The 16,304-nt window shown below is 35.0% G+C and overlaps 1 protein-coding gene across 1 annotated transcript in view; it reads left to right on the forward strand.

The window, feature by feature from the left end:
• The window catches only part of LOC122537657 (calcium/calmodulin-dependent protein kinase type II alpha chain-like), a 94,481-nt gene that overhangs the window by 1,513 nt on the left and 76,664 nt on the right, over nt 1–16,304 (forward strand). The gene's annotated exons all lie outside the window — the stretch shown is intronic.

The following is a 16,304-nucleotide window of genomic DNA, read 5'->3' on the forward strand; positions in this document are numbered from 1 at the left end:
TGTCGCGAGAATATTCGTGCGTCGTTTGTTGTGTGTCTTGCGTCGTCAATTAGTTGGTACCGTTGATAGCGTTTCACGATGTCGTGTTGAACACGCGAGTGACGATTTGCGAGGAGCGCGATTCTCCTAGCAGACGACGCCGCGCCGCGCCGCGCCGTGGTCGTCGGCCATGATTATTCTCTACGTATGCAGGGCCTCTTTCTCCTCTAGGTTTTTCTTCCTGCTTCCACCGTTTCTCGTTAACGTTCATCCGTTCTCTTTCTCGGCCGCGGATCTCGTCTCGCCTCGTTCCGTAATACGTGCTCGTGTCCCTTGCACGCGGGAGACACCCCGTTAGATTTCGTCTATATTTAAGCAGCACGGCTCAGTCTGCTCGTGGCTCAGCCTCTATATATAAAGCATCAGGGGCGTTTGGTATATCGTGCCTTGGTGCCGTCGTGGTGGTCTCACCTCGTCGAGAACGAGGCATCCGCATCGTACGCGGATCTGTCACCAAATCAATACGATGTCGTCGCGCCGCTTTTTACCTTCATCCCCCTCCTGCGACCTCTTTCTCGCACTCTCGCCACTCCATTTCTCTCTACGTCTTCGTTCGTTGTCTTCCCCCCCCCCCCCTCTCTTTGTACGCTGTTTCCTCTCGATCATCCCCTGCATTTGCTCCACTCTCTCGCCAGTATCCCTTGTTCCATCAGGCGCTTTCCTTTTTCTTCTCTTTCTTTTGGTCGTTCCACGGCATTCTCTCCCGTGCTCGTCTCGGTGACGGCAGGTGGTTGCAGTCTTGCATGATGTTGTCCCTAAAAGTCACTAGATCTCGCCAGTACTTTGTTTGCCTGCCCTTCGATCGTTTTTCCTCGCGGTGCGGCTTATCGTCGCTTTGATATTCCATGTTTTACACGGTTGAATGATATTTCAGTACCTTTTCCCTTTAATCGTGTCGTTTATGATTGCGTCAACTTTTATGTAGGTTAGTAATGAGGGTACGAAGCGAAACAGGGAAAGAAAAAGTCGCGATTCGACGCAATAATAATATTTAATGTCCTCTCGGTCTCGTAACTTTTTTTTTTATTCTACTGGATAAAACAAATATGAATCGACGAGTGAATATTAATCTTCAATTAATTCTCCAAATTGGTTAAAGACACGAAAAGAACATTGTTGAATCGTCAGAATCAATTTCATTAGTTACACCACGGTCCTCGGTCATTCGTTTTCAAATTTTTCATCGCCGATCGTAATATTATCGTTGTCAAAGTCGAACGATAACACCGGAGTGGGAAATGGGTGGTAACGTCACGCGGTTTTCTCTAGGTTAGGGGAATTTCGACGTTCTGTAGGTGGTCTTAGAAAGGCATTGGTATCGGTTTTGTGTCATCCGTGACCTCGAGTGACCTCGACGCGCAGTCGAGGAATTTTCTTTGGCCGCGAACCATGCACACAAGGGGAAAGAAGGAAAATTTCTGACCACACCCCGTGTCTTTTTGGAAGAGTTTCTGCCACGGTCGATAAACATGGAGCGTAGGGCACGCGTAGAGCACGCGTTACACGGTGTCACCTGTGTTTCGTTATCCCATTTTCTTGCTCTTCAGGTCGTCGCATTGTCCTCGGGCCGCACAAACGGCTACACGTGTATTCAAGCGAAAATAAATTCTTCTTCGACTTAACTGACTTGCTAGTTTTGCGGGATATTGATTTTTAAATTTAATAATTCATCAGTTTCAATATATTGTAATTTATTGTAAACCGCAGGAAATACTCGAGCAGAGAAATAAATATGTGATTCATCATTTTTAAAAATTCAAAATTCGCTAATTTCGCTAATTCGCAGAATGTTAAATTAATAATCATAATAATATTGATTAGCCTTTAAACTTAGTAGTCTATTAATCTTGTAATTTACCATCGTATCTAGGCAACAATAAATATTTTTAATTTAATCCTCTTTCATTTCAAAATTTACTAGTACAAGGATTATTAATTGCGAGATCTGTCTACTCCGTGGATAACTAATTTTGCAATTTATCATTGTCCATGTAAACGCAGTATATCACACGCGTTCAAGAGAGATATACTTTGTTTTATCCTCTTTGTTTTTCTTTCATTTTTCTTTTTTTTTTTTTTATCAATTCGAAAGTCGCGAGGATTTTAGTGGTTTCTTTATCGATTGTTTAATTAAGTTTCCTCGAAGCTGGTCACGTTACGAACGGTCCCGTTTATCTATACAAATTGCTTCGGATGATTCGTGACTAACGCGACCGCTTTCGATGCGCGTTCCTGACTCTGCACACGCGTTTCATCCAACCACGAAAACCGAGCGAATCTAATTTGAACGGCAGCACCACGGATTCGCAATTAGGGCCGGCTGATTTAGAATATTGTCCGTGCGTGTAAACACACATTTGTTTTCGAGCACGCGCGAAAACGCGCCGCCCCATTCGACGTCTAATAATTTTCTCTCTGGATTATCCAACCCTGAAATATCTCTCGGGCAAAAACAGGCTGATTTAGCTTGATCGTTGAATCCTCGGTGAATCGAAACGGCGGAATTTTATTCGAAATGCTAAATGCAGGAATAGCCTACGGACATTCATAGTTTTAGAAATTCATTTCGTACGGAGTATCTGTGTTAGTGTTCTGTGATAGTGTTCCTGCAACGTCGAATTTTTTTACAAATGAATAAAATCGTAGTTATCAATCGGGAAACGGATCAGGTTAGATGAAATGGAGCTAATATTTGCTAAAATCACCGAGCAATTTGATTCGTACGTTAGATGCAAGTACCAAATATAAATTGGTACCAAATGGATCTCGAATAATCCACTTTGTGTATTATTCCATTTCACGCGTGGATTTTAACTGCACAAAAATTTTAAATTAGGAAGCAGGAAATGATTCATCAGCGGAAGAGTTTGTGTTCAGTGTCTCAACTCCAACAAACGTGGGGTCGGAATTACTTTTTGATTGTATAAAATATCTATTATGGAGTATGTTAGTTTGATCAAGGAGCGAATCTCGTGGTTGTTGTATATACGAAACGAGAGAATTAGAGTTTGTTGGCGATCTGACGGCGAAACAGGCGTTAATGGAAATTCGAAATTATGTCAAAGCCTCCAACGGCGAAACCATTTTTTATTCTCAGTCGACTTTTAAGCTTCACGCCATTCAGAGTCACACAAGCGGCAATCTATTTCTAGACCTTCCGCGATCCCAGCTTCTCGAAGCTTTTGAGCTTCGTTGAAACGGAGCTACGTAACTTTAAAAAAAAAAAACAACAATTGAATAGCTCGCGCAACTTTGTTGCTTAGTTTCAACGCCGCATCTTGATTGTTAATTTGATTCGTCGTCTTTACTTTTTACCAGCAATTTCGACGGTAACTTTGAAACGGTCGTTACGCGTTTGTCCTTAGCTTTTTTTGAAACTTCAGACACCGCTGTCTAAAGTCATTTTTGTTTTCAACTCGTTGTCGTTTAATTTTTATCTTGCGTTGGACGTTTGTAAAGATCCGAACTGTTTTTAATTTCCAAGAACGAGCTTGAATGTAATTACAGGGACTGTGTGATATTTCCAATTAGTTGTAGTATCCGAATGATTCTCCAAACTAAATTTTTTAACTTGTTTTAAATCCCTGTACTATATAGATATACGATCTTTTGCAATAGTTTCTGATAATTGGTTTCTTCTCTGGGTCAAACTAGATTTCCTGCAAAATGCAGAATTTTTTCCCCCAATTCACAGATTATTATTATAACGTAAGATTATATTAATTATATTAATATTATAATATTATTAATAATAAAATAAGATTATATTTACAACGTGAAGCGAAAAATTTGCGACGGTACCCGTTTAAAAATTAAATTATCCGTTTAATAAAAAAATCTATCCGAAATTCTTTTCTCGTTCAGTTCCAAATTATTCCAAGTTATTCAATGAACAAAGCTAAGTTTTCCTACCACGCACGCACGAAACTGTTTCTACGTTAATTCCCAATGATCGTCGTTCCCCTTTTCTAAATTGTTTTCCCGCAGCTCAAAATTTCCTTTCTTCTACGTCGAGTCACGTTTTATTTTACACCTCAACGAATCCCGATTGTTAGAGAACGACCAACATCGCTTTCTCCCCACTTCGCTACCCTTAAACACTCCGTTCCGACATACTTTGCAGACCAACTTCTCGCTGAAAAAAAAAAAAAAAAAAAAAAGAAAAAAAGAAATTCGAATTGCGTACTCGACTTTTCACACAGCGGCCCGGATAAACTCCGCGCAAATAGCGGCGCGCTCCCTGCTATTTTCGTTAATTATTCGAATATTCAACTAATTTCGGTCGCTCGGAGCGCGCGGAGAATCCGTGAACGTATATACCGCGCGTATGCACACGTCCGTGGCTCGGCATAATCAAAACATTTTCCTCGCCTCCCTGGTTGAATAATTCAACGATCCCGCCACGCCGCGGTTGCTTCTTCGAATCGGTCGCCTTTTGCGTCGGCTATCGATTTCTCGTCGAACCGTTCGCGAGACACGACGACGAAAAAGGAGACGATGAAGAAAACCACCTCGATACTTTTCGCGCGATACATTTGACTAACGATCCTTTCGGACGTGTCTAGGGATTCTCAGACTGTGTTTCACTAGCCTTCTTCTGGACTTTGCTGTTCAACTTCGCTGTTCACGCGACAGAGCCGATTCAAATCGAAACATCTCTCGAGCGAGTTATCGAGTATTCGTTTCCACGCGCTTTGCGAGTTGCTTTCAATTTGATTCGTCGAGAGATCAGCTCGTGTTTTTCTTTCTTTGGTAATTTATAAGTTTCAGACGTTTATGAACACTCGATCGTGCGAAAAACTTTCTGAGTGACTCCGTGCCGCACAGTAGTTTGTCAAATTTGAGGAGCGCAGGAGGAATTGGTTTTTCATCCGCGAGATTTTCATTCGTTCATTTCTACGGCGAACTCTTTCTGAAAGTATATTATACAGTGCGGTTGGTGAATTTAGAACGAGGTTAGGACATAAAGATTCTAATTTCGTCGCCAGGACTCGTCGAGAGTCTTCGTGGCGTATTTTCTAAAATTTCCTGAACTGATCGCGTCGTGCGAAAAATTTTTGCTGCTTTGTTCGCGAAAATATTCGAATACTCGTCAGAGAAAAACATATTACGCATGTTACATATATAATTGTAAAATCGTAATAAGAGATATACAATTATAACTATCGTAACATCGTAGAGATAAAATTTGAAATCAGTCTAATTGTTCGAATCAAGCTTCGAATCAGTTGTAAAAATTAACACTTTTATGTCTGTGTAATATACGTATTATGTATTAAACGTGTATTGTAATTTCTATATGAAGTAATAGTCACAATAATTAATAAAATCTAATGTATGTAATATTTTATTTAATACATATAATGTGCTCGATAAGAAGATAAACTGTTTTCTGAAATCTGTAATTATATAATAATTATTTATATAATGTATAATATATAATTTATATAATATTTATATAATGTATAATATATAATTTATATAATATTTATAATTATATAAATTATAATATTATATTTATAACAGATCTACAATCTATGATTCTATGATAATTATTCGAACGAGACTGTTTTCTGTTAAATTTTTATGATATCCATGTCCGTAAAAGAAATATATAAAATCTCGCTATAAAATATATAAAATTATTGTCACAGAGGTGAATAAATCTGCGCTAACGTGCATACAATGCAGACATGAAATTTCGCAACTGACTGCTATATTGGGTATGGCCAATTATTTTCGTTCTCATCGTTGCCACTGGCCAAACAGAATCCCTTCCTTATCCAGGATCATCGGATTGCCGAATGATTCGTGGTTAAGTGAGAGCTCGGGGAAGCTTCGGTTTATTTTTCTTTTTTTTCTTTCTTGCACGTTTAAAAAGGCGGCGGAGACTTGAGAATTTACGACGGAGGCTTCTTCTTCTTCTTCTGTCTCTTTCCCTTCTGGTGATTTATCGCGCAGGGTGTAGAAGCGTTTCTCTGTGCGTCACGCTGCAACTCGGGATATATGTGGTTTCGACGCGTGATAAAGTGTCACGTGCGCGGAATTTATTTAAAAGAGAGAAAGAGAAAGAGAGAGAAAGGAGAAGTAAGAAAATTATTCGAACGATACAATCGTTCTCCGTGTTTCCTTTTTTTTTTGTCATTTGTTCGGGATGAACGCGAGACGATAAATCGAGCGCGATTTATTTCGTCGATTTATTTTCTTTTTTATTACACTGTTGCGGAAATTTCGACGTACATCGACTTCTTAAGGACGATGACACTGAACAAAAATTTTAATTCCTCCGATTAGAATCGACATCTCGTTCGTTCCGAGTGATTTTACAATTGTTGGAATTAAAATCTTTAATTCAGCCGATCGTTGCTGATAATTGTTTCACGTTTAATCGCTTAGATCAAGCATTGATAACCTCAGCATCAGTGTCTACTTCGTTGGAATTTGTACAATAGAAATTTCTCGAAATTCGATCATCATTTTTAATCTGTTTTTGCAGTTGAAATGCAATTCAAATCATTCCCGTTAAAATTTAATTAGAATCGGAATATTCTGGACGAGATGGTTTGACAGATCGCGTTTACAGTGAAAATTCATTAGGCCTTTCAGTTAACCGATGGCTGATTCTAACGCGGGTTAGATCGATTATGAATCTCTCCAGTTACCCCAATTTCCAATTGCTCCAACGATTAATTTCATCGTTAATTGACGAATCGTCAACTTTCATCTCTGCGTAATCGTTTTGTCATTCTTCGATTTAGTTTGTTAATTTTGGAGTGGAGCCTATTATTTTTCGTTGTATGCTACGCTTTGATCGAATGATTTTTTTGTAGTAGTAATAATTCAGTAGTAACATCCAAACATGTTTTGAGTGGTTGTTCTATAGCAAATACTATGTTGCTTTTTTATTCCAACTGTGTCAATTTCATTTTTATTCATCCTCGTGGTCAAAGTAGTTCTTCAGTTCGAACAAATTAGTTTTTTAATTAATTGTTAGTAGGCTAGGTACGACATAGGCTGATTTGTTCTGAACTTCCAACATTTCTTCGATTCATTTCGCATTTTCAAGTACAGTAGAGCTTCATTTGTCTGAACTAAATTTTAATCGATGCCTGATGATTATCTCGTTGAATCTAAAAATCAGTAGTTGGCAGAATCATAAAGAGATAAAATTTACAAAATAAAATATCCAAAAATACCACCACATTTGGAATATGCATCAGAATTATATTACATTCAAGTTACTGACGCATAAGGATACACAAGAGATACCTGTAACAATTATGGGATTACATTTAGAGAAGTACTGATGTACGTTTTCAGGATCATTTAGGTTCCTGGATGTCGAAACTGTTTCACTTTGGTGGAGTATTTGAGACAGATCGATAATAAAGTATTATCACCAGAATTATTACTCCCAATGAAATTCTTTTCTTCTTCTACCACAAACCTAATCAATCACACGAAACGTTCTGTATTACGAAGCATAGAGAGAGAGAGAGAGAAAGACAAAAGAACTTGCGAGAAATAGAATAAAATTGTACGTGAATTCCTTCCTCGAAAATATCTAAAAATCCGGATTCCAATATTTCCATTGCCGTGTTAATTAAATACTCGAAATTCCGGATTTCTCGTGCCGTGAAAAATGAGAAAACAAAAGAAAAAAAAAAAAAAAAAAAAAGAAAATAATAATATCCCGGCTCGAAACGGAGAAATTCCATGGCGTGTTGTACGCTTTGGCTATCGATCAGAGGGTAGAAGGGTACATCTGTTTACACGGGGCCACGTTTACATCGATCATACACATCGTCGATTCGTGGCCTCAGATTACGGTTATCCCCACGATCGGCCGACAAACATACATACATATATATACGTTCTCTACATTTTGGGACGTTGGAGCGCGCGTGGCTGATTATAATTACACCAGGCAGGGTTGCTGGCGTGAATCACCCCAGTCTTTCACCATCCTTTCATCCCGAATCACTCTTCTCGAGGGTTCATCAATCATCGAACTTCTCTCTCTCTCTTTTTCTCTTTTTTTCATAAGTTTTCTCTCATTCTCTCTATTTTCCTCTCTAGCTCTCTATTTTTCTCTTCTTCTCTGTCTTTCTCTCTCTCTCTCTCTCTCTCTCTCTATTTTTCTCTATTTCCTTCTTTAGCTTTCTTTCTCTCTATCTTCTTCTACATTATCTCTTTTCCTCTCTGTCTGTCAATCTTTTTATATATATTATCGTCTTGTGTACGGTGGTCTCTCCTTGCGATGCGTTCATCGTTCTCGTTTAGCAAATCGCGTGAAAGGGGATGAAAAGAAGAAAGGAACAGAGACGATGTATTGGGGATGAAAACGTATTCGATGAACCGACGCGGAATAAATAACGTATAAATACACGATGGTTCTGAAATTATCAAAGTTGTTAGTTAGAAGGAACTTTTCGGTCCCTGAGAGGATTATGGGTGGAATTGATGTTTGGATAGAAACACCAGGGAATCGAATACGTTAACCTATGTTAATATTGTACCTACTTCGTCGTAAAGTAGACGAGTGATTGGAAAACTGATAAATACCGAGTTTATTACTGTAGAGATCAAATATAAATAATATTTATTTATATTACAATATTATGATATTAATATTAACATTTATATTATAACATTATAATGTTAATATTTATATTTATACAATATTATAAAATAATATTTTATTTAATAGCAATGCCGGTGATTAAACAATAGATAATTAAATCTAGTTTCTCAAAAGCATAAATTTAATTCATATATAATAATAATAATAATTAATTAAACAATATTATTTAATTAACTTTATTATGTAAAAAATTCACGGGATAAACTATAAATTTATTTATATAATATCATAATTTTATTTTTGGAATTGTGATTTTAGTATTAATTAATAATAGAAAGACATTTATCATATATATATATTATATCATATAAATATTATTTATATACACAAATGTTTAGTATTAATCAATAATAGAAAAACTTTATAATTTATTAATTTATTTTAAAGATTTCAAATTTTAACAATTTCACATACGTACACACGCTTACGAGCGATTACAATGACAAATCGATCGGGGTCGATCGACCAAACGCCATGCCGGCGTTCCAACACTCGATTGTCGCGAGGAAGATCCGCAATCCTCGCGGGGATCTATATCCGTATTCATCGGGACTCGATCGTCGAGCCGGCCCCGGTCGGTACTGGTGCTTACGGGCAAACCGATTCGTATGTTAGTTTTGGCAACGGCCTACGCTGACATTAAGACCGTTAGTAAATATTGGCTCTATCGAAAACCACCTGGGAAATGCCAATTCCCCGGCATACGAACTAGCGCGCGTTTCACCAAGTCCCGAACTTCGTGTCTCCCTTTTTTCTTTTCACTGCGTCTTCGCGAGTTTTCCCGACTCGTCAGGAACGATCGTTCGAGATTCCACTTTTCCCTGTGGAAAAAAGTGGAACGTTCTGCGCACCCGCGCGGAGAATGCAACGACTTCCTTTTTCCCCAAACGTCTCCATCCTCTGTTATAATACCGCGGAGTTCTCCTATCTCTAATGTCCTTTTAATGGCGCGTTGTTGTACGCGGGTTTTAGACAAAATTTTGGACGTTTTTTATATGGAATGGGGATTTAAATCTCGCGTAACGTTGAACAGTGAAAATCTGCTTTGCCCGCGTTAAAAAAAGAAAATAAAAAAGGAAAAACGTTCAAACGGAAACGAGCACGGAATCGAGGATCACGGTTTCGAGGGTCGTTAACGAGCCCGTGGCGACGATAATCCTCCAAAATCCAGCAATTTCTCGTTCAACAGGTCGGCAGGTTAGCAGCTTTGCCGTTTTAACATTCGACGATCGTTCAACCGCCAGCGTCGTCGAGATTTTCTTCGGATCTGTTATCGATAATCCGGAAATAATTCGACAAAGTCGAAACCAGCCCGTTTGCGATCGCGTACTTGCTGCGTGTCGTGACTGGAAAAATATCTTCTCGTTCAGAAACTTTAGAGGATTTTTTTACTTTCGATAGTCGCTATTTGTTGCAATTGTGCGAAATTTGATGAAATTCTTGTAACATAATTATTGATGTACCAGCAGATTCACAGATTCTTCTACTGTTTCACTGCTCGATTTTTCGAGTTTTAGGAAAATTTTAGGATAGATTTTTTTTTGATCGTTGATTTGACTACTTCTATATTTAATTTCGATTTAATAAAACTTCCAAATCGCGCGTGTACTGTTAATATATTAAATTGTAACATTATATGACGCTCAAATTGACAATTTTAAAACACTCTCTGCTTCTAATATTCAGTATTTATTGTAGATCACGAAATTTTTAAACTACACGTGTACTTTCCAATACAATCGGGAATATATTAACACTTTAATCCGCTGTCGTGTGAAGCATTGTTTAATTATTTAATTGTAACGTTACACGATACACTCTTGATCAGAAATTTTACGATTCGCCACGTTTCATTTTTAATATTCGGTAATGATATTTAATTGCACATGTATTTTATAATACGTACATATATGCATAAGTTTGCCAATATATTAACTATATCTATAATATTTAATATTTAATTATATCTATAATATGTAATATTTAATATTTAATATTAATATATTAACTATATCTATAATATTTAGTAGTTAATATTTAATATTAACATATTAATTATATCTATAATATTTAATATTAATATATTAACTATATCTATAATATTTCTATCTTCTCTATATTTAATATTTAATTATATTTATAATATGTAATATTTAATATTCAATATTTATATATTATATCTATGATATTTAGTATTTAATATTTAATATTAACATATTAATTATATCTATAATATTTAATATTTTATATATCTATAATATATCTATAATATTAATATATTAACTATATCTATAATATTTCTATCTTCTCTATCTTTAATATATCTATAATATTAATATATTAACTATATCTATAATATTTAATATTTAATTATATTTATAATATGTAACATTTAATATTTATTATTAATATATTAACTATATCTATAATATTTAATATTAATATATTAACTATATCCATAATATTAATACAATACACACAACCATACACAAAACTAATATTAATATTATTGCGTGTACTATATTAATATAACATTATACTACACATAACGATATACATTGCTAGAATATCAACACAACAATTATTCATTTTCTTCTCTACGTAAGATATCACTTAACCTGTTCAATTTTGAACGAAACGTAACTCTAAAACTTCCGAGCGAGAGTGTACAGTAGAAGAAGAAGAAGAAGAAGAGAAAAGGATCGAGGATCACCGTAAATCGAGACTGCTGGATTTTTCGCTGCGCGGGCGATCTCGTAAAACGGGGGGATGCACGGAGCGTTTCCGGGTTTTGTAAAAGAGGAACGATATCGATCCGGCCGGACGAACTCGCGTTTTATCTCGGAAGTCGGAGAGATACGTCGAGGGTAATAAAAACAGCGTAAAACCCTACCCCGGAGCCGCGATAACTTCTTCCCGATATCGATTTATCCGCAGTGACGCGTACAACGATAAAAGGCAGCGGGACAGGGGGACAGGGTGTTTGCATTTACACGAAAAAAAAAAACAAAAAAACAAAAAAAAAAAAAGGAATGCACTTGATCCATTTATTTGCTTGTTTCCCTCGAGTAATTAAGCCGATCGTTGAACGGTGGAAGGTAAAATTTCCTTCTCGTTTACGTTACGCGTGCAAATTGTGCGATCGAGGTGTTGCATTTTTATCTGATTTTTTTTTTGTTGGATAATAATGAAGTCAGTCAGATTGGGTTAAACTTCCTGGGTTATTTATACAGTTAATTTTATACAGTATCGTGCATGCACGATGGAGGATTTCTGACAAAATTTAATTTCTAACTTAACTTTGGGATTTTCGCATTTTCACGTATGTATGAGACAATTTGTGAATTGTCGCTACTGAAAGGTAACGTTGTTAGTACAATCTTTCTGTTCTTGTAGGAAATTATTTATATACAGGGTTACAGAGATTGTTCTGACAAGAAACTAACGCGAATTTACGTTCGAAGATCAGCTCGATAATATATAGAATTTATATTTATCTCTGTCTAATTTTTCGATTGTTCCAAGGAGTTTAGGAGGCGCGTATCTGAAAAATAATTACCAGAGACAGTTATATAATTTTAGGAACCGTTTAGACGACGTCCTGGTGAATACACCGTGGTTGTTTCGTTTGGCAAATTGGAGCAACAAATTTTAAAGTCGAACACGCGAGGGGTGAGAGCGAGAGAGAGAGAGAGAGAGAGACACGAGCGTGGGTCGTTCGAATACGCGTATTCTGTCAAGAATAGTATATCTTCAGCATAAACACGAATCCGCTATTAATAAGAATATTTGCTAAATCATCGTTGGATCTATATTTAGAATCGTGTAAGTTTACAGTCTTCGTATATACATACATATATACGATATTAGACGAGTTTGTTTCAAAATACAAGTTAATTAGACAATAGTTGAAATCTGTACATATTTCTAAAATAATATCATAAATCCGTGAAATAAAACTTTCGAAATGTTATATCGTAGAAGATTGAAACCTGTCTTTTATCGATGAGATATATATATATATATATAATGTTAACCTTTCGCGTGATCAGTAATATTTAACAAATTTCTAAAAGTGGTTTCACTCATTTCTTCTTTTCTGCAAATTAAAATAGCAATTGGTCCTAGAGTAAAAAAGATCGATAATTTTTAATTGGCGAAAATAAAGTTGCATATACAGAATAAATAAAATATTTCATTGCTGCAGTGTGTATGTAGGTGTATTTATCGAATTCGTAATTCAATATTGTAATACTTTTATCATTCAGTCTCGTCATATTTGGACCGTGAACGTGTTGCGAATACAGGTTTCATCAGCCTGTTAAGGTCAAGTCACGTAACAAATCGAACTATAATTATTAACTAATTAATTGTAATAAATATAATATATATTACATTTATTATAATATTTATTTATATTTATATTTATAATATTATATATATAATAATTAATATTTAAAATATTTAGAATATTTATTTATTATAATATTATAATAATTGATATTTAAAGTATTTAAAATATTTATTTATTACAATGTTATAATAATTAATATTTAAAATATTTATTTATTACAATATTATAATAATTAATATTTAAAATATTTATTTATTACAATATTATAATAATTATTAACTAATTATAATAAAATGTCTAATTAACATCTAAATGGCACAGTATAAAGAGCACGATGCGTCTGTAAATAGTATAAAAGTAGTATGATATAGTGTAAAACTATATCTAACGTGTCTATGAATAGTATAATACATCCAGTTATCATCGAAATATCATAGCTAATAATTTTTATACTTGGCGCAATAGGAAACAGAGAAATTGCCCGATTGTTCGTAACGTTACGCGCGATTCGCATGTCAATGCTCGGTAACTGTGCCTACGATTAAGAGTTAATGGCACACGAAAACGTCGATATCTCGGTCGACTTGCCCGCTGACCTTTAACCCTTTCGTGCTCCCTCGCTTCGAAACGCTTCGCGACTCGACGGCAGAAATACGTTCCCTCAAATCGAAGGGAAAAATCTCTTTTCTTTTTCCTTATTTTTTTCTTTTTACTCTTTCTTTGAAAATAAGAGTTCAACGTCTCGTCGACAACTGGATGATTAGCGACGTGGAGAATGGTAAAATCGTAAATTCGCGATGGTGTTCCTCGTCTGCGATTAGGTGAACTCTTAAGAGTTCTATCTCGGTAGAAGCAGATCGTTTCAAACATTTCGAATTTTGTATATTTTTGTTATACGTTCGAAAGAAAGAAATTCTGAAGTACCGACGTTTTCGTTCAAATAATTGATTCTTTTTCAAAAATAAAGTCATTCGAGTTGTTTCGCGGACGAAATAGATGTTGCTTAGATGGACAACCGTGCTCTGGACAAAATATTGAGAAGATTTTGAATATTTATACGGACGAGTGGCCATAAGTTTCTTCCCTACTTTTTTTTTTTTTTTTTTTTAAATAAAACGTCAAAATACAAGGAAAAAACTAATTTCATTCACTTTAAATTGAATTTAAATTCAAATATGAACTCATATTACTGTAAAAAGAAAGGAAAAAGAAATTAAAATAATTATATGACAGAAGAATTTATTTTACGGATTTATTTTAATAGGAAGTGACTTTTGACCGACTCTATATTAGGAAAATAGACTTTTTGCGAGTTGATAGCGATTGTTCAATGGAAGAAAAACTGGCACGCGTTACAGCTGAGATGGTGCCACTATTCTCTATTCTTAGTTTTAGCAGAGCTATTGATTGGGGAGAATCTTTTTCCAATTGTTGCCTATAGCCAGATACGGAACGAGATTGTTTTTCTCCGAATGCACGCGTTTTCTCTCCTTTTAGTCAATTTCAGCAGCATGGGAACACCGGGCTATAGTTAACGTTAAAGAAACGACGCAACACCGGGAACAAGCTGTTACGAAGTACAAGGGAAGTGGCAAAGGGAAATTGTCGTGCAAAGCGTTTTCTTATTTCAATGGAAGTTCCTCGTTCACGTACACACACGGCTCTTTCAACGGAACACAAATACGGCTTGATGAAATACAATGTTACGAAACTTTTCCCCCTTCATCAAGCCGTCTATTTTTATTTCCCGGAATGCGCTTTATTCTCCGATTTCTTCATCAATTATGAAGTACAATCTAGAGTCTGAGAAATGAGGTTTCGAGCATCAGTTGTTGGAGCCTTCTGATGAAAGAGATTTTATTTTTATTCCTACGGAGAATTCCTGTTCTATCGAAGGGATTTTATCGACGTGTCGGTCGACATAGTCAAAGTAAGACAAAGATCAATTTGATTGTAATAAAAAGGTAACCCCGATATATATCATTATCGTTGAGGAGAGTTATCATCGTACGATGGTGAATATGTTACATTATGAAGAAACGATGATAACATGAGCATTAGAACGTTGTTACATTCTCTTGAAAGTACACAAAGAAATTAAAATGTTTTCGAAATTAATAATTTTCCATACATGAGTTGATAACTCTTTTTTTTTTTTTTTATAGAAAATGTCGATCGACGCGTTAAAAACATATTGTTCCGTTTGCAAAGTCAAAACTGGTCTTTATAGGTTCAGGAAAAAGGTCAGAATATACTTGCACATTCTCGAAAACCGTTATAATATTTCTCACTGTGAGCAGTGACAATCAGTCATTCGTTTAATGTTAGATGAAATATAGTATACGCTGTATAATTACTGTAAATTGTAAACAAGGAACACAACTTTTATATCATCCGAGCATGATTTATTTTATTATAAATTTTTCCATAAATCCATTTAATCATAAACTTTACCTCATAGCATTCTTCCTAAACTATCTATTTTTATCTTCCCGAATGTACTCTATTCTTCACTTATCAATTGAGAAATGTAATCTGAAGCATGGTAAAAAAAAAAAAAAATGAAATTTCGAACGAGAGTAGGCGTCTTTTGACGAAAGGAAATTTTTATTTCTCTGGAGAGTTCTATTGCTTTTTGTCGTTTGGATTTTACGAACGTGGGAGTTGATTTTCTCGCTATTGAATTTCTATCGTACAGAAAGAGAGAGAGAGAGAGAGAGAGAGAGAGAGAGAGAGAGAGAGAGAGATTCTAAAATAGGTTTATCAATCTCGTCAAAAAATAGAATTTTCTACTGGGGAATGAGAGAAAAGGGAACTCGCCAGAATTAAACTTCCACATTCTACGTTTTTCTCTTAGTTTTCCATTAGTAGATCTGTTTTTTTTTTTTAGTGGTAGATTCTGTAAAATAATCGTCAGATTTTTCACAAAGAAAAATGTTTGATTGATGTCTGGACTTGTTGAATTGTTTACCACCCTCTAGTATCACAAATGAAAATCGCTTCGTTTTCTATATATAATTTTCTGTCGAAATATTCGAAGTGGTCGAATATTATTACTAAAAATTATTCAGTGTTATATTATTAAAATAATATTAATAAATAAATAAAATTATTTAATACTATATTATTATATACAATAATATATTATTATTATATTAATATTATATTTATAGAATATATTATAATATATTGTAATATAATATAATATATTATATTATGTAAATATAATATATTAATTAATTAATATTATATTTACAATATTAATCA

This window comes from Frieseomelitta varia, unplaced genomic scaffold, assembly GCF_011392965.1.
Source record: "Frieseomelitta varia isolate USP_RPSP 00005682 unplaced genomic scaffold, Fvar_1.2 scaffold_923, whole genome shotgun sequence".
In the NCBI taxonomy this organism is placed as follows: Eukaryota; Metazoa; Arthropoda; class Insecta; order Hymenoptera; family Apidae; genus Frieseomelitta; species Frieseomelitta varia.